General features: G+C 36.5%; 1 protein-coding gene across 5 annotated transcripts in view; it reads right to left on the bottom strand.

Moving 5' to 3' along the window:
• Positions 1-19,773, bottom strand: part of LOC106093989 (anoctamin-2) — an 83,815-nt gene extending 64,042 nt beyond the window's left edge. For 3 of the 5 annotated variants that reach the window (XM_059367423.1, XM_059367432.1, XM_059367431.1), the window contains exons 1-2: positions 19,451-19,773; positions 18,538-19,396 (exon numbers count right to left, since the gene is read on the bottom strand). The gene's annotated coding sequence lies outside the window, so the exon portion shown is untranslated. The remainder of the gene's footprint in view (positions 1-18,537; positions 19,397-19,450) is intronic. The other 2 variants (XM_059367424.1, XM_059367427.1) reach the window with 2 other exon arrangements.
• Positions 19,774-26,648: the final 6,875 nt, after the last annotated feature.

Genomic DNA, 26,648 nt, shown 5'->3' with positions numbered 1-26,648 from the left:
ATTTAGAAACAAATGGCCATTCCACTCTTGTACACATGAGTAGAGCAATAACAAACCAGTAAGGAAGGGCAAAAGTCGGGCGGTGCCGGCTGCATTATACCCAACACCCACCCTATAAGTACAATGTGGGAGCTATATCCAATTTTGATGGACCTCGGCGAGGAAATATGTTCAAACTATAAAAACTACGGTTGACAAATGACAACATTATGGCAAATTACCCAAAATCTGACGAACACGTATATGGGAGCTATATCTAATTCTAAACCGATTTCGAGCAAACTTCTCAGTGGTAGTCATCGAGGAAAGCGTTGTGCAAAATTTTGGCAAGATCGGTCAATAAATGCGCTTGCTCTAGAAGTTAAAATCGGGCGATATATATGAGAGCTATATCTAGCTATGTCGAGAGTCAAAAAAATCCTTCCTGCCAAATTTTGAGAGAATAGGTTTACAAATAACTATATTATTGAATTATTACTGGAAATCGGACGAATATATATATATATATGGGTGCTATATCCAGATCCAGATCCAGTTTTTTCCAATATCAACAGGCTTCGTCTCTAGCCAGTACCAAATTTGAAGACGATTAGATGAAAACAGCGACCTGTACTTTGTACACAAATTAACATGTACGGACGGACAGACAGACGGACTTAGCTAAATCGAATCAGAAAGTGATTCTGAGTCGATTGGTATACTTATCAATGGGTCTACCTCTCTTCCTTTCGGGTGTTACAAACTAATTCACTAAGTTATAATATCCTGTACCACAGTAGTGGTGTAGGGTATTAAAAATGAGAGCGAGCTCAGCCACATTTCAAAATGTATACCAATGGATGTATCAGGTAGCTGCTTAATAGTAATATTTCACAAAGTAAACCCTTCTCATCGAACAAAACAAGTAACAGGTAATAATAAAAAATAGCATAAATATTTTTTCAGCAGATTTTTTTAGTTAAAACAGCAGCATTAATGTCTGCTTTTCCCATTTCCAGCAGAGAAAAACTGCTGTTTAAGCAAACATTTTTGCTGTTTTGAATAACAAATTTGGTTGAGTGTAAGACATAGCAAAAGATGACGAACATTATTAAATTGACTGCCTAAATTCGCATATAATTTAAATTTGATAATTTTTATTATGCGGGATTAAAATGTCAACTGTTAAATGATTCCAATTATGCACAACAACAATCTGAATTGAACATTATCTTTAATGTTGTTAATCATGAATGGCAACCATTGTATGTCCAAATTAAATTGTTTCATAATTCTAGAATATTTTTTTGCAAATAACCGCACAAATGTTTCCTATTCCAGTAAACCATGACCCTTTACCACTTTCAATGGAGCTGCTTTGGGTGTACTCCAATTTATATGACAAATACAATGAAAATCCCTTTAAAAATACGATATTTATGTTGTATACATAAAAGGTGGACAGGCGAATGATAATACAGACAGAAACATATGAATCAGTATGTTATTATGAGTCGATTGGTATACTAAGCGATGGTTCATTGATTCTAGTTGTTAGGTGCTTCAAGCACCTTTTCTTCAAATATCGAAAATGCAGAGGCATTGCAACCCTTGAAAAGTCAGTCCTTTATACAATAATAATAAAAATTTAATTATATAATAATAATAAAATTTTGCATACGCTATTGGCCGTTAACAATTAACTTATTTCTTGGGCGTTACTTTATATTGATTTCAATCATCATCTGATAGACACTTTCGTGACATTTGTATACCTGGCATGCACAAACAATTCAAACTATGTTTTGCATGCCCGCCGAGGAATCAAACCAAAAACCTTCAATTACAAGCACATCAAATTTGCATAAGCTCTTGTTAACCTTTGGCTTTTAATCAAATCAAAGTATGCCACAATCCCAGCCGATGGGGTTCACAAAATAGTGAAGTGTTCGGCAAAAACAGAAATGCACATGGCAAATCCAAATGGTAACCACAGTGTGCTATGAGTCCAGTGGCGAACTTCAACGAATCCCCCATTGAAGTAAAATAAGGTAAAAGAAACAGGTCGCCACAATATATTCGAGCACCGAAAGAAAGACTCACGAACTGTCCTTCATACAGGCAGTCCTTGTTTGATAAAAGAAAAGGTGCTGTGGCAGATCAGGGAGCTAGCTACCAACACAAGCCACAAGTGTCATTATGACTGACATGCGAATTGGCAATTGCAGAAAGTTTTAATTTGTGACATTGTCTGTCTGTGGAACATCTTTTTTATTCAAAGCAATTCTTTGCAAATGTATGGACTTTGTTGTACTAGCTAGTGGCTTACAATAAATGCTACCCCGTTGCTGGGGCTGTTGCTTTGCGGATTGTAAAGTTTCCATGAAATCATTTCAAAGAGTAAAGAGAATTTGAAAAGAAATAAATTGGGTTGCATGTTGAAAGTGACCGCTTTCAGCAAGCTATGAAGAAGTTGACTTTGAGTTTGCAATAATACAGGAAGTGTTATGCTAATCATTATTTTCAGCTTGATTCTTAATTACTTTGGCGGAATTACTGGGCAATCAAGGATAGCTTAGCACTGGAAACTTTCGTTATTCATTGTAGTGAGGTAAAGATAAAACAAAAAAAAAAAAAAAACATGTAAGAGCTAGTACACAGAAAAAAATACCAATTGTTTTGTTTTAAGTACTGTTTTTGTAGATTTTTGACTCATTTTCAATAAACTCTTTATTAAGTTTAAAATTGTGATTATTATTTCTATTTCCAATTGCCAATTCTATTCCAATTCCATGTTTTCAATAAACAATAATAATTATATTTACAACTTGTCCTCTTTTGACACCAAATCAATTACCATTACAATTGGATTTACAAAACCAGGCCATTGCCGATAATTAAAAACAGACATTAAAATTTTCAATTGCCGACAATGGCCTGATGTTGTATATCCAATTATAATTTGTAATTGATTTGGTGCCATAGGAGAAAATTGTAAACTCAACTACTGAAGTTTTAAATATATTTATTACTAGCTGAACCCGGCCCGCTACGCCTTCTTTTACTTTTTATGAAACAAAACTATACTTTTAAGAGATTTCAATGAAATACCATGCTACAAAAATGGTATATATGTCACTTGACTAACAGCATAACAATATAAATGCCTATATTTGAATACAATAAGATCTTTATAGGACTACAAAGTCGCTCAGAGGTTACTTAAGTTAGGATGTTAGATGTACTCCATTTAAAAAAAAAAAAATACTTTAATTGAGAAGGCCCTAAGGGTGTTGTTTGGTGCGTTTAGAGGGTAGTGCTGAACCCCAGAAACCTGATTCCGAAAGTGGGTATCAATTGCACCCAGTGACTAGAAAATATATATCCGATTCGTGGTCTACTCTAAAATACCTCCATAATGCAATGGTCAGCAAAAAAGTCCCATTGAATGTGTTATGGGGGTGTGATGGCCCTATAAATACTTTTTTCCGAATGTTGATATCGGATTCGGGCAAAACTCCCAAAGACCTTCCTTCGTCCGATTAAGGGGTGTTTTAGGGGATAGGATGGTTCCCCAGGCACATAGCCCTGAAAAAATATCAGCAACATTCGATATCGTTTTCTAATCTCAAATACCTTTCATTTGAGCCACTTATTACAAAATTCAGCAAATACGACCCACCCCCAAGTCCTAAACACTATCAACATCGAGCTCTACTCCCTTTGAGCCCCAAATTGTCAATGGGACGGGGTGTTGTGCGGAAGGGGTGGTCTCCTAGAAACTTGGTCCCGAAAGTAGGTATTAATTTTGTGCTCTACTACCCAATACCTTACATTTGAGCCCCATATTACCATGGTCGGTAAATATGCCCGATTTGAGTGTTTTGGGGTGTGGGGTGGTCGCCCAAAGACTTATTGCTCTATTCTCAAATATATTTTATTTGAACCCCATATTACCATTGGCTTAAGGTGTACAGACACTTCACCCCAAAATTGCATATCAAATTCGTTTTCTAATCACAAATACCTTTCAATTGAGCCCTTTATTGCAATGGTCAGCAAATATGTACGGTTTAAGGGTGGGGTTGTTTTGTGGGATGGGGTGGCCACTGAGTGACTTGGCCCTGAAAATATATATCAAATTCGTGCTCTACGCCCAAAGACCATTTATTGGGCCCCATATTGCTATGGTCGGTAAATTTGTCCTCTTTGGGGGTTGTTTTGATGGAGGGGCGGCCCCCAAACACTTGGCCCTACATTTGAATATCAGATTCCTATTTTACTCTCAAATTCCGTTTTATTTCAGCTCCATATTGCCATGGTCGATAAGTATGTCCGATTTAGGGGAGTTTTGGGGGTTGGGGTGGCCCATCAAATACTTGGTTCCATATTGTCTTGATTGGTTTATATATATATTTGGTGGGTTTTGGGGGTGGGCGGCCCTCTAGGCACCCACCTGAAATTTGGATCCCAAATTTTTTTATGTATCTATAAGACACCAAGGAATTAATTTGTATATCAGCTTTTTCTATACTCTTAAATGCCTTCCATTTGATATCCATATTGTCCCATTCGGTAAATATGTCCTGGTGGGGGCAGACACCAAGGAATACAGATTTGTACTCTACTATTAAATATCATTCATTTGATACCCATATTGCCTAAAGCGGTAAAAGTGTTCTATTGGGTGTTCTTTTGGGGGGAGGGGAACCCCCCGACACTAAGGGTAAAATTTTCATACTCTACTCTTAAATGCCTCTCATTTGATACTCATATTGTCCCAGTCGGTAAACACGCCCGTCCAGGTGGGTTTTGAGGTGGAGCGTCCCCCCAGGTTAGTTGACCCAATTTCGTATTTTTGGGGGTACCATGAGATGGCATACAAAATTCCGCTTAAATCGGTGCACGCATCTCCGAGATCTGGTGTTTTTGAAAAGCGCGGTAAGGGGAACAGAACAATTAAACCTTTTTTTCTGTATAGAGGCAGTAGCCCCTGGCCGGATTAATTAAGCTCAATCTGATTTGTAAAACTGGCTACTGAGGTGATATCGTTAGCTTAAATGTTTTGTTTTAAAACGATAATGCTTAAAGTAAGGCCAAGAAATCGCAAGTCTTTTTACAACCTTTCAAAAATATGGTTTCCTATACTATACAGATAGAACGATATCACGTATATACTCTCAAACTCATATTTTTATGCACTGGTGATTAGTCAGATCTACCTATAGCCCAAATATGATCCCCATTAGTCCACTTTTGGATTATAACTTCACCTTAAACCAAATTTATTTGCCTGCTTTCGGAAAAATTTGAGTGGTGAATGGTCATCACTATCATTAACCCGGAATTTGATGGGGGTGGATTGATCTATCGCCAAAGAAGTTAATACCTATGTTAACGCTACGTAAAGGACAATTCTATTGTTGTATAAGAAATCGGTTTCGCGAGAACAAGAGAAACTTATTTCGCATCAAAAAGGTATAGAAAGAAAAATTAAGATTTTAATACTTAACCAAAGAGTAATAACCAATCTTGGGCTTTAGTCAAAACACATATCCCTTCAGAGATGAGGAAGATAATCTGATGATGAGGGCTGATCTTTTATGTGTTAAGTTTTCGTGGAGACAATGCTGATTGATAATTGTGTCCAAACGTCATCTGTGAAAGTGAAAATGGTTCACTATTCTACGCCATTTCATCATGGAAACTATGTTTGCATTCACGACTATGCAAAATATTATACAGGTAATGATGCGCAATCAAAACATACTCAATCAAAGTATTCTTAACCAAAAATAATGCCCTAGTAATATGTTACTGAAATGCCAACGGCTTAAGCCAACATAAAAAAGAAGTTGAGCACTTACTACAAAACCAAATTATAGATATTTTGCGAGTCTCTGAGGCCCGCTCACCTCGAGAAACTGCTTTATATGTATGTAAGTATATTCCACATATGTCACCAAAAATCCTAGTTATAGGTTCAGCAATCATTATACGTGACTCAATCAAACATTGTCCATTGCCCGAATACAAGACCAACCACATTCAAGCAACTTCGATCGAGATCACTCATAATAAAACTGTAATATCGGCGATCTACTCTCCCCCTCGATAAAACATTGATAAAGATAAATTTTTAGAATCTTTTCGACCATGGGAACAAAAATGTATTGCAGCTGGAGACTATAAAGCTAATTACACCTATTGGCCCACGGACCTTAACAAAACTCCAAACCTTCGTCCATCGTTAGATCTCCTCAACGATCCTCATTCTGCTGGACTTTAGAAGTGAAAAATAACACTATAATTCGATCACAGACTGGACTAAATACAAAAACTACAAATAAGAAAATACAGAATTCCACTGCAATCACAAGATGATATAGAGAAAGCAGTCAAATTATTCACCAACGTTTTTTGCTTTTGCAAATTAGCTTTAAACACTTTTCACACCTATTGAAACTTTAAATAGTTCCGTTCTTCCAAACCTTCAAACTACAGATTTTGAATCCTCTTTAGTAAATGCAGTAAACAATCCGTTACGTTTGACACTTAATGAGATCGAAAGAAAATCTATAAAATCACCAGGTGGCGATGGTATTAACGCAAAAGTGATAAAATAACTCCCCCAATCAACTATCAGAATATTATTATTCATCTTCAACAGCATATTAAGTTGTGGATATTTTCTCCAATCTTGAAAACGATCTGAAGTAGTTATATAAATCTATAAAATCACCAGGTGGCGATGGTATTAACGCAAAAGTGATAAAACAACTCCCACAATCAACTATCAGAATATTATTATTCATCTTTAACAGCATATTAAGTTGTGGATATTCTCTCCAATCTTGGATACGATCTGAAATAGTTATGAAACCCGACAAGGACCCTACACAAATAAAGTCGTATAGATCCATAAGTCTCCTATTCATTTAATCAAAATTATTTGAAAAAAATGTACTGACAAAAATAAAATCTTACATATTTAAATATTAAATATTACCAGTTTGGTTTTCGAGAGAACCATTGCACCGCAGAACAAGTACACCGTATAACAACTTCTATAAGAAAAGCATATGAGAAACAAGTAAAAAGGCGTTTAGTTCGGCCGGGCCGAACTTTGGATACCCACCACCTCGGGTATATATGTAAACCACCTTTCATCAAAATTCGGTGAAAATTTCATACCTTATACTCATATACCTCATACCGATCTGAACTATATACGACACGGATGTCGAAAAGCCGAACATAGGTCACTGTGTCAAATTTCAGTGAAATCGGATTATAAATGCGCCTTTTATGGGGCCAAGACTTTAAATCGAGATATCGGTCTACATGGCAGCTATATCCAAATCTGGACCGATTTGGGCCAAGTTGCATAAACATGTCGAAGAGCCTAACACTAAGCACTTTCCCAAATTTCGGCGAAATCGGACAATAAATGCCTCTTTTATGGGCCCTAAACCTTAAATCCAGAGATCGGTCTATATGACAGCTATATTCAAATCTGGACCGATCTGGGCAAAATTTAAGAAGGACGTCGAAGAGCCTTACCAAACTCACTGTCTCAAATTTCAGCGACATCGGACAATAAATGCGTCTTTTATGGCCCCAAAACCTAAAACCTAGATATCGGTCTATATGGCAGCTATATCCAAATCTGGACCGATCTCTGCGATATTGCAGAAGTATGTCAAGGGGCTTAACTTAACTCACTGTTCCAAATTTCGGGGACATCGGGCAATAAATGAGCATTTTATGGGCCCAAAACCATAAATCAAGAAATCGGTCTATATGGCAGCTATATCCAAATTCGAACCGATCTGGACCAAATTGAAGAAATATGTCAAAGGGCCTAACACATCTCAGTGTCCCAAATTTCAGCAAAATCGGATAATGAATGTGGCTATTATGGGCCTTACACCATAAATCGGAGGATCGATCTATATGGCAGCTATATCCAAATCTGGACCGATCTGAGCCAAATTAACGAAGGATGTCGATGGGCCTTACATAATTCACTGTCCCGAATTTCATCAAAATCGGATAATAAATGTGGCTTTTGTGGGCCTAAGACCCTAAACCGGAGGATCGGTCTATATGGCAGCTATATCCAAATCTGAACCGATCTGAACCAAATTAAAGAAACATGTCAAAGGGCCTAAGACAACTCACTGTCCCAAATTTCAGCGAAATCGGACCATAAATGTGGCTTTTATGGCCCATAGACCCTTAATCGGAGGATCGGTCTATATGGCAGCTATATTCAAATCTGGACCGATCTGAGCCAAATTGACAAAGGATGTCGAAGGGCCTAACACAACTCACTGTCACAAATTTCAACAAAATCGGATAATAAATGTGGCTTTTATGGGCCTAAGACCCTAAATCGGCGGATCGGTCTATATGGGGGCTATATCAAGATATAGTCCGATATAGCCCATCTTCGAACTTAACCTGATTATGGACAAAAAAAAGAATCCATGCAAAATTTCAGCTCAATATCTCTATTTTTAAAGACTGTAGCGTGATTTCAACAGACAGACGGACAGACGGACGGACATGGCTAGATCGTCTTAGATTTTTACGCTGATCAAGAATATATATACTTTATAGGGTCGGGAATGGATATTTCGATGTGTTGCAAACGGAATGACAAAATGAATATACCCCCATTCTTCGGTGGTGGGTATAAAAACAGTACAGCTTAGCATTGTTCATAGACATCTCCCAAGCATTCGACAAGGTGTGGCATGAAGCACAAACCTAGAAGCATATTCGGTTCTGTGCTCTACATTTTATATAATGAAGACATGCCTACTACCGATACAACGGTCACGTCGACTTTTGCAGATAATACTGTTTTTATGAGTATACATCGTAATCCGACAAATGCATCTAAAGAGTTACAAATACACGTCCGAGAGCTAGGCTCCAGAAATGGAATGTTGTAGCGAATGCTAGTAATTGCACTGATGTAACTTTAACATTAAAGGTCTAACGCTGCTAACTCTTCTAAAATTCAGTGAAATTGGGCAATTGGTGGGCAGCTAAACCCAAACATGGTTCGTTTCGAACCATACATACCATACATCGTGTGATAAAAGCGACTTCTATGGGCCTTAGACCAGACATGTAGCGTTGATAGGAAGTCACACGTAGTCTTATTTTCTTTGTTTTTGTCATTGTTGAGACAGCAACGAATGAACATGCGCATCGTTTTTCTGTTTTAATTTTAAAAACAACAAGTAAAAGCGTACTGGGTTTGGTCGGGCCGAATCTTGGGAACCCACCACCATGGATTCAGCTAAAATATGGGCGGTATATCTGGTTATAGACCGAATTGGACTGTACTTGGCACAGTTGTTGGAAGTCACAACGGTACACTACTTGCAAAATTTCAGCCAAAGCGGACAAAAATTGAGGCTTTTAAAGGCTCAAGAAGTCATATCGGGAGATCGGTTTATACGGGAACTATGTCTAAATCTAAACCGTTATGGCCCAACGACCTTCATCAATATTAAGTATCTGTGCAAAATTTTAAGCGGCTAGCTTTACACGTTCGACCGCTATCGTGATTTTGGGCCTTAGATCTTAAATCGGGACGCCGGTCTTTATGGGGACTATATCGAGATATCATATTATTATCAAAGGACTATTACATGACTAGAAACAGATGTACAGAACAAACTGCATAAACAAAACAATTCTAACTTAAGGATACAAGATTAGTCTAGATATATGTATAAACTCATATTTCTTTGATAAAAGCTAGATATATTGACCTCAATGTTTGCAATAGAGCAATATCCAAATGATAGCTGTGTTATCGCATAACATTGAGGAAATTAAATCGTATTGAAGGTTAAAGTTTAAATTTTTATGGCTGATTATTTTCGATATTCCTATTTACATATAGACATGTTTATTTTGAATTAACATTTTGTACAAAAAAGCTCTAGTAATTATTTGATAAGCATTGTGATACCTTAAGCAATTAACGCATTTCGCGGGTTGGAATATTCAATAACACGAATATAATGAGGTCAAAATTATGTAACCTCCTTCCCTTACCACACTTGGTATTCCCTTGCAGCAGACCGACCACTGTCTTCACACTTCCCTTTGATAAAGTGTATAAATACACGACAATATTTTGATACAAGTTACAAAATATTTTGAATGTTGGGCTATTGACTGCCAAGGATACTTGTAAACGTACAAAGTTCTGTTAATTTTATGTACACAAGCTGCAATATTTGTTTTAAAATACCATCAAGCAACCATTTTAGTGGATAATAGGCAAATAAAAGGTATTGGCGAATAGAATAAGACTATTCTTTTAAAATTGTGTCCAAATATCCAGCGGGCCACCTCAACCCCAAAACCCCCTCAAACTGGGCATATTGTACGATAATGACATGGGACTCAAATGAAAATTATTCGGGAGTAGATAACGAATATGGTCTGGAACTAAAAGACGGCTATTTAATTTTTTGATATCTGAATGGGGCGGACCCTCCCCCCTACACCAAAAACACCATCAAAAATCATTAGTTGACCGATCGGAAGAATATGGATATCTAATGAAAGGTATTAAAGAGTAGAATACGAATTTGATAATAAAATTTCGATCCAAATACCCGGGGGCCGTCCCAACGTCAAAACAACCCCCATAACGGAAACATTGACCGACCGTAACCATATGGTACTCAAATGAAAGATATTTGTTACTCAAATGAAAGATATGGGGCGATTTGTGACCAAGTGTCTGGGGACTGTCCATGCCCATAACTCACACGGCGAACAAACCCCCAAACAGACATATTGACAGATGCACAGTGTTACCAAATCGAAAAATCTTGGAAATAATTCCGGAACTTTTGAACGGATAAAGATGTTGAGGTATTTTGCTATAAGTATGCAAAACGTAGGTCCAGAGGCTGATCCGTGGGGCTTGAAAGTTGGTTACCTTAAGTATGTAAAATTTTGTTCTGCTTGTCAAACAGTCATTTATGGACCAATCGGTTTGATTTTTTTAAAAGATAGAGCTCGTAAAACTTTAAAATAAACATGTGGGAATGTCCAGTATATCGCTAACGGTTTATAAGTTATTAGACTATCAACGATTTTTGTGTGAAAATTTTTGTCAACGTATGGTTTCCGAAATTGTCAGACTACTATGGTTGCCTTTTATATTTCGGGATTAGAGAACACAAAAATGTGCTTAAAAATGCAGTTATGTCGTATTTTTCGACCAATCGAGACGAGCCTTCTTTTAACGATTGACAAATTGTGTGAGATCCAACACGGAGAAATGTTTGTATACCCACCACCGAAGGAATGTGGTAAATATATTCATTTATTCATATTTTATGTAAAGTTCTGGTACCATAAAAGGGGCATTTATAATCCGATTTCGCTGAAATTTGACACCGTGACTTATGTTAGGCTTTTCGACATGCGTGTCTTATATGGTTCAGATCGGTCTATATTTGAATATAGCTACCAAAATGACCAATATTTTGTTCTACAAAATTGAACAATGACTTGAACTTATTAGACCACTCAATGTCCGTGCCGAAGTTGGTCCAAATCTTATCATATTTTGATATAGCTACTATGGGGGCACAAATTATGCATTTTTCACCGTATTATGACGGTAGGTGGTTTACATATATATCCGAGGTGCTGGGTATCCAAAGTTCGGCCCCGCCGAACTTAACGCCACATGTTGACGGTCAAATCTTAATGCAATGTTGAATGTATGCTGGTACTTTTAATGTCTAAGTAATGTCTCAATCTCGCGATAGGTCACATGACGACCTTGCAATATCAGTTGGCGCACAGCATCAATGGTTTTTGGAAGACCAACTGATTTTGGGCGAGCTTTATTAAATTTGTCTTGGAGTGAACTGCGAGTTGGGTTGAATTCACTATATCATCTATTAACACTGGTCCTTGATGGTGCTTTATCGCTAAAAATTAAGTTCACGATTTAATTAAATTTTTTGGACGAGATGAATCTTTTAGGTTACTGTAAACAACACAAATAGCGCTCGTATGTCAAAACGTTCTGAGTACATAAAACCTCAAAAATGTCAAGTTTTACGATAATGCTTTCAGTCGGCAGATTGCAACACAAGGGTTGTCTAATCCCGAAACGCTCGTATTTGGAAAACGATTAAAAATTTTTGGACATTCTACAAATGGGGTGTTAAAAAATGGTGCAAATTGTCCCTTCCTATCAAAATTTATTCGCTTCAGAATCTCAAATATCCGAAAAGAATCAAAATTTTGCATTTTTTGCAACATCATATATTTTGTAAAATGCAAATTGTGATGTTTTTCGGAAATTTTAGATTCTGAAGCGAATCGATAGGAAGGGACAATTTGAACAAATATTTTAATACGCGTAGAATTTGGAACCTTACCAAAGATGTCTAAAAAATTTCAATCGGTTTTCAAATACGCTCACAATTTTAGAAATACCGACCATACCTTGACAAAAATTTTCAAACCAAAATCATTGTAAGTCCAAGTCCATTGTAAGTCCAAGTGTCATTGTTAGTCCAAACAGTTAGAGATATACTGGACATTTCCGCAGATATGGTAGGGTTTTACGAGCTTCATCTTTTAAAAAATCAAGCCGATCGGTCCATAAATGGCTGCTTGGAAAGCAGAACAAAATTTGACATACTCGAGGTGATCAAATTTCAAGCCCCATGGATCAGCTTCTGGACGCACTAGGATCCCCAAATTTTGCATACTCATTGGAAAGCACCTCAACATAGTTTCCAAAAAAAGCCGCAAATAGGCTAATTGACCGATCATGACAATGTCGGAGTTCAGTGAGATCCTAGTTTGTCAATGGTTAGAAGGGAAGGCGCAACAAACGAACACAGAATCAGAGGCATTGGAGAGTGGGTTACATGACATAAGTTAAGTTTTTTCCGCGTTTTGATAACGAAAGCGTAGTGGATCGTCGTAAAATTCTAAGACAATTTAACGATGTCCGTGTGTCTGTCCGTCCGTCTGTTTTAATCACCCTACAGCCTTCAAAAAATGAGATATTTAGCTGAAATTTGGCACAGATACAACTTTTACCGCAGGCAGGCTAAATTCTGGAACGGGCCAAATCGGACCATATTTGAATATAGCTGCCATATAGACCGATCTGCCGATAAAGGGTCTGAAGCACATAAAAGTTTTAATTATTACCCGATTTCACTTAAATTTGAAGCAGTGAGTTATTTTAAGCCTTCCGAAATCTGACCCAAATATAGTTCAGATCGGACTATATTTAGATATAGCTGCCATATAGACCGATGGCAGCTATATCAAAACTTGGACTGGTTTGGCCCATTTACAATCTCAACCGACCTACTCTAATAAGAAGTATTTTTACAAAATTTCAAGCGCCTTGCTTTTCTCTTCGAAATTTAGTTTGCTTCCGACAGACAGACAGACATAGCTAGATCGACTTAAAATGTTATGACGATCAAAAATATATATATTCTTGACGGGGTCTTAAACGAATATGTCGAGGTGGAAACAAAATAACGAAATTAGTATACCCCTATCCTATGGTGAAGGGTATTAAAAGATAATTTTTTCCGGAAGATTGGCGCAAGTTTTCTCAGTTATTAATCTGAAGTTGGGTTTGGTATTGCTGATTTGGAAACTGTTGGGCGTATATTGATTACCTAGGGCCGCATAATTGAAAGAGATATGCATTTATCTTTTAGGTCTGGCGTATTCCTTGACTACAATATATCTTAGTCCATACTGGGGCATTGCTAGGATAAAGCCTCATGCTTGCCGCCACAAGTAGCACATTTCTGGATTCTAGCCTTACAGCAGCACAACGGCCACGTAATCGTTTGGCCTTACATCTACTTGATCCATTGCAAAACATCTGGTAGTTACGACATTGAGTTAGTCTATTCTGGGTAGTTTGCTGGTGTTCCCATTTTATCTCTATGTGCTTCAGGTTCATCTCTCACCGCTATCGTCTTCCTAGCAAAGTGTACTACATACATTATTTTTTCATCACGTATATCTTGCTGTTTCCTGAAAACAAGTTTGACATCGTTATTAGAAATCAATAACCTGATAAAATGACCTTGGAGGGGTTTTCAGCTTTGGTTCCTTACGCAATAGCAATACTGAAGACCTTACACATTTCATGCAACCGTCCTATACTAATCTAGTCATTCCGTTAGTCCGTCTGTCTGTGGAAATAACGATTGCGGTCGAACGCGTTAGCCGCTTGAAATTTTGCACAGATATATTTGTCGGATTTGGCAGAAATTTTGCATGTCTCCCGTTAAGATTTCCAACAATTGTGTCAAGTACGATCCAAATCAGTTAATAATCTGATATAGCTCCCATATAAACCGATCTACTAAATTGACTTCTTGAGCCCTAATAAGCAGCAATTTTCGACCGATTTGGCTGAAATTTGTCATGCGGTGTTGTGTTATGACTTCTAACAACTGTGCCAAACAGGGTCCAAATCAGTTAATAATCTGATATAGCTTCCATGTAAACCGGTCTCTCGATCATCCTTGTTCGGTTCCTAGAAGCTTTAATATTTACTGGTTTGACAGAAGTTTGGTATGTAGAAAAATATTATGCCCTTCAACAAATTTACGTTGTATAAATTTTTAGCAGAATCCATGGAAGATTCTGCCCGGCCGAACTTTGCCCACTTTTACTTGTTCTTACTCACGCTGTGGCCATCCTCTGCTCGCGACCGTTTAATGTTCTAGATATATAATGGAAGTTGGATAACTCTTATCGGTGTCTAATTCTTGCTGTGCTGGTAAGAAGTGTGAGGTTGATGAGAAACAAGTCTTCACTCCATAGACAATAAACAAGACTGATCCCCTGATTTAATTTCCAGAGATCCTACACGCCTAAAGCAAAGCATGCGTTTTTATACCCACCGCCATAGGATGACGGTATACTAATCTAGTCATACCATTTGCAACACCTCGAAATATTGATCTGCGACTCCATAAAGTATATATATTCTGAGTCTAACTAGCCATGTCCGTCCGTTCTCAATTTTCATCCGATTGGGCTGAAATGTGGATCAAAGACTTGAGTTATTACTTCCAACATCAATTCCAAATATGATCCGAATGGGTCTATAAACAGATATAGCCTCTATATTAACCGATCCCCAGATTTGACTTCTTCAGCCTTTAGAAGCCTAAATTTTAATCTGATCTGGCTAAAATTTGGTTCAAACCTCTATCTTAGGACTTACAACATCAAAGGCAGGTTTGATCCAAATCGGTCAATATGGTAATATAGGTCCCCCAAAGTACTGATAACCCGATGTGAATACTTGAGACCAAAATAATTCAAATACAAACTAAGTTAAAATGTGTACATTTTTAGCAGAATCCATGGTGGTGGGTTCCCAAGATTCGGCCCGGCCGAACTTAGCACACTTTTTTTTAGATGGGGGTATACTAATTTAATTAATTAATTAAATTAAATAATTTTAATACCATAGGATGGGGGCATACTAATTTCGTCATTCTGTTTGTAACTCCTCGAAATATTCATCTAAGACCATATATAGTATAGGGTTGCCCAAAAAGTAATTACGGATTTTTCATATAGTCGGCGTTGACAAATTTTTTCACAGCTTGTGAAAATATATATTGGGTTGCCCAAAAAGTAATTGCGGATTTTTTAAAAGAAAGTAAATGCATTTTCAATAAAACTTAGAATGAACTTTAATCAAATATACTTTTTTGACACTTTTTTTCTAAAGCAAGCTAAAATTAACAGCTGATAACTGACAGAAGAAAGAATGCAATTACAGAGTCACAAGCTGTGAAAAAATTTGTCAACGCCGACTATATGAGAAATCCGCAATTACTTTTTGGGCAACCCAATATATATTCTTGATCGTTATGACATATTAATAATTCTAGCCATGTCCGTCCGTCTGATTGTCCGTCCGTCCGTCTGACTGTCGAAAGAACGCGAACTTATGAAGGAGTAAAGCTAGCCACTTGAAATTTTGCACAAGTACTTATTATTAGTGTATGTCTGTTGGGGTTGTAAATGGGCAATATCAGTCAACGTTTTGATATAGCTGCCATATAAACCGATCTGGGATCTTGACTTCTTGAGCCACTAGAGGGCAGAATTCTTATCCGATTCGGCTGAAATTTCGCATGGGGTGTTTTATTATTACTTTCAACTATTGTGCTGAGTATGGTTTAAATCGGCCCATAACGTGATATAGCTGTCATATAAACCGATCTGGGGTCTTGACTTCTTGAGCCACTAGAGGGCACAATTGTTATCCGATTTAGCTGCAATTTTGTATGAGGTGTTTTGTTATGATTTTTAGCAACTGTGTTGAGTATGGTTTAAATCGACCCATAACCTGATGTAGCTGCCATATAAACCAATATGGGATTTTGACTTCTTGAGCCTCTAAAGGGCGCAAGTATTATCCGATTTGGCTGAAATTTGTACAACGGCTTCTCTATGACCTTTAACATACGTGTTGAATATGGTAATATCCAACAGATGTGCTATGTATGGTTCAAATCGGTTCATAGCCTGGTATAGCTGCCATATAAACCGATCTGGGGCCTTGTCTTCTTTAGCCTCTACAGGGAGCAATTTCTATCCGATTTGGCTGAAATTTTGCATGACGTCTTTTGTTATGACTTCCAACAACGGTATTGAGCATGGTTCGAATCGGTCCATAACCTGATATAGCTGCCATACAAACCGATCTGTATGGCAGCTAGAGGGCGCAATTATTATCCGATTTAGCTGAAATTTTGCATGACGTGTTTTGTTATGACTTTCAACAACTGTATTAAGAACGGTTTAAATCGGTCCATAACCTGATATAGCTGCCACATAAACCAATATGGGATGTTGACTTCTTGAGCCTCTAAAGGGTGCAAGTATTTTCCGATTTGGCTGAAATTTTGTCCAACGGCTTCTCTCATAACCTTTAACATACGTGTCGAATATGGTATGAATAGGTTTATAGCCTAATACAGCTCCCCTATAAACCGATCTCCCTAGTTTACTTTTTCAGCCCCTAAAGTGCGCAATTCTTACTAGATTTGGCTGAAATTTTACCTAATGACTTCTACTATGGTCTCCAATATTCAAATCAATTATGGTCCGAAATGAACCATAGCTTGATATTGTTCCAGAAACATAGCAATTTTTTTCTTGTATGCTTTTTTTGCATAAAATGAGTGGAAAGAGCTCGACAAATGCAATTTATGGTGGAGGGTATATAAGATCCGGCCCAGCCGAACTTACCACGCTTTTACTTGTTTTTTAAGTAATCCATGTATATGAGGCCTCTGTTGCTTAGAGGAGTGTACGTCTACGACGTTGAACGCCGTGGGTTTGAATCCTGGCGAAAACATCAGAAAAAAATTTCAGCGGTGGTTTTTCTCTGCTAATGCTGTTGGCATTTGTAATCCATATAGTCTATGTGGTCGCATGTTAAACTGTGGCATGCCGTTCGGATTGGGCTATAAAAGGAGATGCCAAATCATTGAGCTTAAGCTTAAATCGGATAGCACTCAATGATATGTGAGACAGTATGCCCCAGTTCCTTAATGGAATGTTCATGGGCAAGTTTGCAAAAATGTTGCATATATGTGCTAAGTTTTTGTGTGAACATTGTTACCAAATACATCGCCCGGCCTATTTTCAATTTCGATGTTTGTACGATTATATATAAATATCCAAAAACTTGACTTTGTTTCTGCAACGAATTTATTTATGTTACTATTTATTTGTTTCCTTTTCATGTAAATCTTTCAATTGCACCGTGACTTCGCCTTGTACCACACAATAATCAAAGCAAATAAAGTTTTTGCAGTTTGTCCCCACTTGACTCCAACGTCAAAGCCGTTTTGATGTAAACAAAGCGCTGACATTAATGTTTGTATACAAAAAGCATGTGATACCGTTATCTTACGAATCAGCTGTTTTATTAATGGAACGGTTAGCAGTTAAGTAATGTTGGCAGCTCTGAACGAATGTCATAGAAGCTATTGTTTTGTTTTTTTTTTCATTTTTTACAAGCTAATCGACTACACATACATTCATATGTACGTAATTGAATACTACGTTCGCTCTCTTTTTTGAAGAGATTTTTTACATTTGTTTTATTTATATATTTGTTTGTTTCGCTCCGTTTGTTTACATTATGAATGAAAACTAAATATTTTAACAAGTTAATTGACATGATTGCCTATACATTATTTTTATCGACTATTTAAAATTATCTAATGTGGGTTTTGTTTATTTACACTTGATTTTAATGCATCATATTTTTCGTTTTTGTTAATTACTTTTTGAAGCTTTCTGTGAAGGTGAATCATATCTTATGAATCCCACATGCACTCCTCCGTTGGCGTTAGATAGCTGACTACAAAGCATATGCGGTTAGTAATTTTGTTAGGCTTTTCTTTGATTTTTTTCGTGAGGATTTTAGTTGAAATTGTGGATTTGCATTTAAAAAAAAACACTTACATTACAATGTAGGATTTCGGGGAATTGTAAATTTACACTTTTAAGACACAGTTTCGTGGGCAGATGACTTACAGCAATTCCATTGAGTACCCACTTGACTTCGTTAATTTTTTTATGTGTTAAGGCTGTTGCCGAAGGACGATCAAATTAAGCACATGACTTTGAAACACTTCCTGAAGCAATACACTGCACCACTTAACTTATTTTCCTTTCCTTCTCCTGTGGTAAATTCCAAGAAGGTCTCTGTGCCCCGTTTATAATTTTTTTTCTAAAACCGGATTTTTTTTTTTTTTTGTCTTGGCGTCCAATTGTCGTGGGGTATCCCAAGATGTTTTATTAAGGTATTGTGATAAATTGTTTATAAATGTGCTACCAATCTTTTTCCACTTATGGTTCTTCTGTCGACCGGGCTGGGCAATAATTGACTACTGGTCAATTCACTCACACTGTGTTGTCGAGAACAAATATGTTGTTTAATATTCACAAATAACAACAAATGACATCACTTTACAAATATTTTTTTCATACACACAATTTTCGGTTTTATTTGCTCAATGTTTTTCGCTTGCTTGGTGTATCTTTCATATACACACATCTGTATTATTTGATTTATTTCCATTCACTCGTTACGAGGCACTTGTTCAATTTACAAAAACCTACCATATTTACTAAGCAAAATTTTTCCATATTTTCAAATAAATTTTTTCGAAATTCTTTTATTACTTTTATTTTTTCCTTTTGATTAGCATAACAATTATTATGTAGCTTTAAAAAACCAAACACCAGAAAAAACACCAAAATCGTATAAATTTGTCCGCAGAAGAAAAGTATCGCTAAGTTTGTTGAAACGTCGTCCGAACTGAAAAGAAATGAAGTAAAGATACGATGGATGGATGGAAGCAACACAACATACACATGACGGACGTCGACCGCCGCAGTCTGTCCGTTAGCAGAGAAAGCAAGGCCTCAGCGTCATTGTTTTTTCACTCCGGCTATATTGTGTCGTATTTTATGAATGAAGAACGAACCTTCCTTGAGTAACGTAGAAATTGTTAGCCTTTTACACATGACTTTTATAATTTATTTTCGGTATACAAGTCAACCTATGTCTCTGTCCGTTCGTTGCAAGAACTTACAAACACACTGTCGCAGATGTTTTATTAATGATTCGTAATGGTGGTGGTTGTTGCCACAAAATGTTTACCCTAGGTTGCCGTTGGCGAAGAAGTGCCACAACTGTCAAATGTTGAATAAACCTGGAGAGAATACTCAAAAACCAAAGAAAACAGAGTTTGACAGTGCTAATGGCAGGGTGACTCAGTGTTGTATTAAATCGTATAGAGAAAAGATTATCTTTGACACAAACCGTTATGAAAAATCAGCCTTTCCGTTGGGAGTTCACAAAATAACGCTGAATAAAATTTGATCAACATTGATAAAGGGATAACGGCTCTGGAAATAGTTTATGATATTTCCTCCAAGCTTAGAACCCAGGCTTCTCTCGATGAATTTTTGCTTAGAAAAATTTATTACTTTGGATTTTGTTTTCATATAAATTGAAAGAATAATTTATATGAAAACAAAATCCAAAGTAATCAATTTTTCTAAGCAAAAATTCATCGAGAGAAGCCTGAGTTCCAAGCTTAGAGAAAATATCATAAACAATTTCCAGAGCCGCTATCTCTTTATCAATGTTGATTAAATTTTATTCAGCCATGTAAAACTTCTTTATAAAGATATCTTAAAACCTGAAGAGTCATCAATATTTTGTTTACAATACTAAACAAAATAAGGAAAAAACATCGATTCATAATTTCGCCCGATTTTTCATTATTTTAGGCTGAAGTAACATATATGCTGAAAATACCCGTTTTTTATTTGCAAATATTGGGTTGCCCAAAAAGTAATTGCGGATTTTTACGTTGACAAATTTTTTCACAGCTTGTGACTCTGTAATTGCATTCTTTCTTCTGTCAGTTATCAACAGTTACTTTTAGCTTGCTTTAGAAAAAAAGTGTAAAAAACGTATATTTGATTAAAGTTCATTCTAAGTTTTATTAAAAATGCATTTATTTCCTTTTAAAAAATCCGCAATTACTTTTTGGGCAACCCAATAACTTTATTTTGCAAATAAAAAAAAGTTATTCGTATTTGCGGAAAAAATTCCTGCTGATGATTTTTCTTGGTCGAAAATGAAATCGCTATACAGGAAACAAATCAAATGCTTCAAACAACAACATACTTTTTGCTGATTTTAAATGTTTGGGAAATGTCTGGGATTCAATCTGCCTTAGTTTTGGTACTCTGTTCGACTTTTTACCTGAACAACGGTCAAACTATATATAAACAAGTAAAATCGTGTTAAGTTCGGCCGGGCCGAATCTTATATACCCTTCACCGTGGATCGCATTTGTCGAGTTCTTTCATGGTATCTCTTTTTAGACAAACGAAGGATAAAAGAAAAGAATTGTGCTAATTAAATTGAATGTTAGAGACCACAGTAAAAGTATATGTGTAAAATTTCAGCCAAATCGAATAAGAATTTTGCCTTTTAGGGGCTCAAGAAGTAAAATAGGGAGATCGGTTTATATGGGAGCTGTATCAGGCTAAAGACCGATTCAAACCATATTTGACAAGTATGTTGGAGGTCGTGGAAAGAGCCGTACAAAATTTCAGCCAAATCGGATAGTATTTACGCCCTCTTGAGGCTTAACGCCTTAATGCTACGCCTAACGCCTCTGGAGCTCGTGACTAGACAAATTGCCACTGCCGTGAGACTGAAGCTACCATTACACGATCAAACATGTCAAATGTATTTTCAACAAGTAAGACCATGCTAAGTTCGGCCGGGCCGAACTTCCACCATGGATCGCATTTGTCGAGTTCTATGTGCGTTATCTCTTTTTAGGCAAACAAAGAATGTTGAATAAGTACTGTTATGCTATTGGAGCTATATCAAGTTATGGTCCGATTCGAACCATAAATGAATACCGAACATTGTAGAAGTCATTGTGTAATATTTCAGTTCATTCGGATAAGAATTGCGCCTTGTAGGGACTCAAGAAGCAAAATCGGGAGATAGGTTTATATGGGAGCTGTTAAAGTTATTGATTGATTCAGACCATATAAGACACGTATGTTGAAGGTCATAAGAGAAGCCGCTGTACAAAATTTCTGCTAAATCGGATGGCAATTGCACTCTCTAGAGGCTCAAGAAGTCAAGATCCCAGATCGGTTTATCTGACAGCTATATCAGGTTATGTACAGATTTGCGCCATACTTAGCATAGTTATAGGAAGTCATAACAAAATAACAAAACACCTCATAATCTGTTATAGCTGTCATATAAACCGATCTTGGATCTTGACTTCTTGAGCCAATATAGAGCGCAATTCTCATCCGATTAGGCTGCAATTTTGCAAGAAGTGTTTTGTTATGACTTCCAACAACTGTGCTTAATATCATTTTATTTTTTTATAACCTGATATAGCTGACATATAATCCGATCTGGGATGTTCACTTCTTGAGCCTCTAAAGTTTGCATTTATTATCCGATTTGGCTGACATTTTGTACAACGACTTACAACATACGTGTCAAACATGGTCTGAGTCGGTCTGTAGCCTGATACAGCTCCCATATAAACCGATCGCCTATTTAATTTCTTGAGCCCGTAAAGGACGCAATTTTTATTCTATTTTACTGACATTTTACACAACGACTTCTACTATGGTCTCCAACATTCAGTTCAATAACTTGATATTATAGCTTCGATATCATAGCAATTCTTTTCTTTTATCATACGTTTGCCTAAAAATAGATACCGCGAAAAGAATTCGACAAATGCGATCCATGGTGGAGGGTATATAAGATTCGGCCCGGCCGAACTTAGCATGCTTTTACTTGTTTTTCATTACTATTTTGAGGGAAGAATCAACATAGAGTACATGAAAATGAGTATTAACCAAAGCAGAATTGAAAAATTCAATTCTGCAAACAAATCACACAAAAGCAACGCGCAAAAGTTAAAGAATTTTCAACTTTGACGACTGAAATCGAGCGTCGTTCTGTGTTGCCACACTTGAAGTAGTGTTTTAAATTGTCAAAGATAAAAAGTGTTTAACTTTTGTGCGCTGCTATTGCAGGATTTGTTTGCAGAGTTGCATTTTTCAACAAAACCCAAAGCTTAAAAACAAAGCTCATCTCACAGCAAAGCTAAACTTCAAAACACACATACAAGATGAACGATGATCATTCTTTGAACATCTCCATTGATAAACTGTATTTGGATAAAGAATTTGAACTTCGCACATGTTGGTGGCGCTTGTGAATATATAAAAAAATGAGAATTATCTAAGAACATGATGCAAGCAGAATTCTGCTCTCAATGGCATGCAGTTTGTGTGTCGTTTGCATTTTCTAAATATGTGTTATTTACTTTCCAGTAAAGGCAGTCATAGCTTCCAATATGCGTATCATTCTTTCTTTCCTTTTGGTGTAAATTTATTTTTTTAATTGTTTCGGCAGAGCTGCTTGCTTTGAAAAAAAAAAATAACCGACACCTATAATCTTGACATTTGCTGTAAAATTTTGAGAGCACAACAATTTCTCTGCTATTTCAATCCTCTTTGTGTATGGTAATGTCAATTTACGTAGCATGCTTTCAGGAGCACATAGTTTATTAAATAAACTGTGTTCCTGAAAGCATGCCAAATAAAGTTTATTTGGTGGAATTTTTATGATCTCAAATTTTTACAGCAAATATCAAGCTTGTAGGTGTCGGTTATTATTTTATTTTTCTTCAAAGCAAGCAGCTTTGCCGAAAAAATTTAAAAATCTAATTTACAGCAAAAAGAGAAGAATTAGAATAAAGTAATATAACCATATTGGTAGCTAGGACTGCCAATGCCCTGTAGACGTGCATTACACCATAGTTTTACCGTAAAGGAAATAATGCATATTAAGAAAATGCAAATGACGCAAACTGCATGCCATTAGGATCAGAATTCTGCTTGCGGCATGTTCTTAGATAATACTGATTTATCTACATTCATAGGCGTCACCAATCTGTCTATGTGCGAAGTTCAAATTCTTTATCTTTATATAATTTATCTATGCCGATGCCAAGTTTAATTTAATGTTGTAACCAGTGTTGCCATTCAAGAAATTATTTCCTACCAAAATTTAAGAAAAATTCTACCAAACCCGACTAAAGCCTACCAAATGCTGTGCAAGGCATGTGCTATAGAAAGTATTTTTACACACCACCGAACAGTTGGCCATTTTGCCATTCCATTTGGAACACATCAAATTACACAATATACAATTTTAACGCTACAAAGTACTAGATCGTCGTTATTCATATAGGATCTAGACACGCCCTAGACACTATTTTCATATAGTACACTTTCTACTGATCTCCTGATAAGAAATCTTGAGTTCATAAAGTCGCATTCCTGCCCCGATTTCAATGAATAACCGTGACGAGTTTGGATAAAGCGGTCCCCCAATTTAAGCCCAGAAACGCGTTTTTACTACCCATTTTCGAAGTTACAGTGACTAGCATAAACCTTGAGTATGGACATAGATATGGCCATATTTGTATGCAGCTGCCACATATCCGAGTTCATTTTTGGCTCAATGGGTACGTAAATTAGCAGAAATATCGATTTTGGAATAAAGATAAACCAGAAGCATTGAAAGAGCTACCATTGCATCCAGAAAAAGTCACAGTTTGGTGCGGTTTGTTGGCTGGTAGCATCATTGGAGCGTACTTCTTCAAAGATGTATTGAGTTCAAAGGTATTTTATTGACTGAAAAAAGTGTTTTTCATATACGAGTACACATAACAACACAACATAACAACGTACATAACAACACAACATAACAACGTAGTAAAGTAGATTTCAGGCTACTTATAAAACAACTTCAACACTTCCCCTTGTTTTATAAGTTAAAATAAATTAATTTTGGTACATAAGGCTTCCAAACGTGTCTTGGACAGTGGTTTTGTTATCATATCAGCTAATTGTTTTTCTGTCGAAATTTTCGCAACTTCTATTTTGCCTTCAGAAACTTTTTCCCTGATAAAAAAGTGTTTGATAGAAATGTGTTTGGTTCTTCGGTGAAATTCCGGATTTTGTGTCAATCGTAATGCCGCATTATTATTTATATATAATACTGGCGTCTCCTTTAAATTTGAAATTTCATTGTACAACCGCCAAAGCCAAATTAATTCTTTGCAAGCTTCATTTGCAGCTATTATTTCGGCTTCTGTAGTTGATGTTGACACTATTCTTTGTCTTTGACTTAACCAAGATATGGCACCACCAGCATAGACAGCCACTACTCCTGACGTAGATCTTCCTGTCTCTATACAGCCTCCAAAGTCTGCATCACTGTAGCACTTCAAGCCATTTTCTTTTTGCTTCTCGTATTTGATGCCATAGCTTAGTGTTCCAGATATGTATCTGAGCACTCTTTTTAATTTGATAATGTCCTCCTGAGTTGGATTTTCCAGATGTCTTGATAAATAGCCAACACTATATGCTAAATCTGGTCTTGTTCCAATCATTAGTTACATCAAAGCACCTACAGCTTGTCTATATGGAAAATCCGTTACAATATTTCCTCTTTTGCAATTGTCTTTGGATTTTTCCATAGGTGTAGAAACTGCTTTGCATTCGGAGAAGTTATATTTTTGTAATATGCGCTTTGCATATGCCGGTTGATTTATTTTGATACAATCTTGGGTTCTTTGAATTTCCAAGCCAAGGAAATAACTAGTTTCCTTTGCTGTTATCTTAAATTCTTTCTTCAAATTATCCATAAATTCTCGTAGTTGTTCCCTGTCTGTTGCTGCGACCAAGCCATCATCAACATACAATGCAAGTATTAACTTATTTCCATTTTGCTCTCTTTTATATAAACAAGGATCAGCTGAACTTGCTTTCATTTTAACTTCATTTTCTAAGTATTTTCCCATTCTTCTGTTCCAACATCTAGGTGCTTGTTTCAGTCCATACAGGCTTCTATTTAGCTTACAAACACGTCCACTACCATCATTAAAGCCCTCAGGTTGATCCATGTAAATAACTTCATCCAGTTCACCATACAAAAATGCTGTTGATACATCGAACTGCATCATGCAGAGATTTTCGATTGCAACGATACTTAACAGTGATCTTATTGTATTCATTTTTGCTACTGGACTGAAGGTCTGATTATAATCAACGCCTTTTTCTTGTTAAAACCCTTTGATAACTAGTCTTGCTTTGAATTTATCTATACTACCATCAGCATTTAATTTTAGTCGATAAACCCATTTACCTGGCAAAGCTTTTCCACCTGGAGGCAACTCTATCAAATTCCATGTATGGTTTTCCTGTAGTGATTCAATTTCGGATTCCATTGCTTTGATCCATTAATTTTTTTCATGACAATTCAAAGCTTGTTTATAAGTTTCTGGTATTTCAATGCTGCTTTCTACTTCCTGTACCATCATAACAAAATCCTTATACTTTTGATTTTGAATAAGAGACCTTTCTCGCAATCTTTTGTATATCGGCTCTTCATCTTCGGAATCAGTTTCTCTAAAACGTTTCGTCGATACAGTGTTCTCAGGAACCCTTTCGAAATCTTCTGAAGATGATTGATCTTCTTCAGATAATGCTGGTACAACAGGATTATTACTTTCAGCTTGATTCCTTTCTATTTGAAGTATGTCTGAACTATTTTCATTTTCTTCATTTATATCCTCGTCATATTCTGAACCTGGTTCTTTTGTAGGAGGCGCTGGAAGGCTTAATTCATTTGATGAACTGTAATTCAAATCCTTTGACATATCCTTTAAGTTCATATCCTTCTTCTCTATTGATACATCCTTCGATTCGTTTTTGTCGTCTATGAAATTTATTTGACAATTTTGAATTTTTTCATCAAATTTTATGTCTCTTGAAACTTCTACACTTCCCTTTTCTGGTATATAAACCCTGTACCTCTCATCACCGTCGTGACCGACTAGGTACCCTTTCATGGCTTTCTTGTCCATCTTTGATCTTTTTTCTTTTGGAATATGCATATAGCATTTCGAACCAATTATGCGCAAATGGTT

Source organism: Stomoxys calcitrans, chromosome 4, assembly GCF_963082655.1.
Source record: "Stomoxys calcitrans chromosome 4, idStoCalc2.1, whole genome shotgun sequence".
NCBI classification, from domain to species: Eukaryota; Metazoa; Arthropoda; class Insecta; order Diptera; family Muscidae; genus Stomoxys; species Stomoxys calcitrans.
The sequence above is the reverse complement of the archived record's forward strand: the minus strand, read 5'-3'. Positions and strand labels throughout refer to the sequence as shown.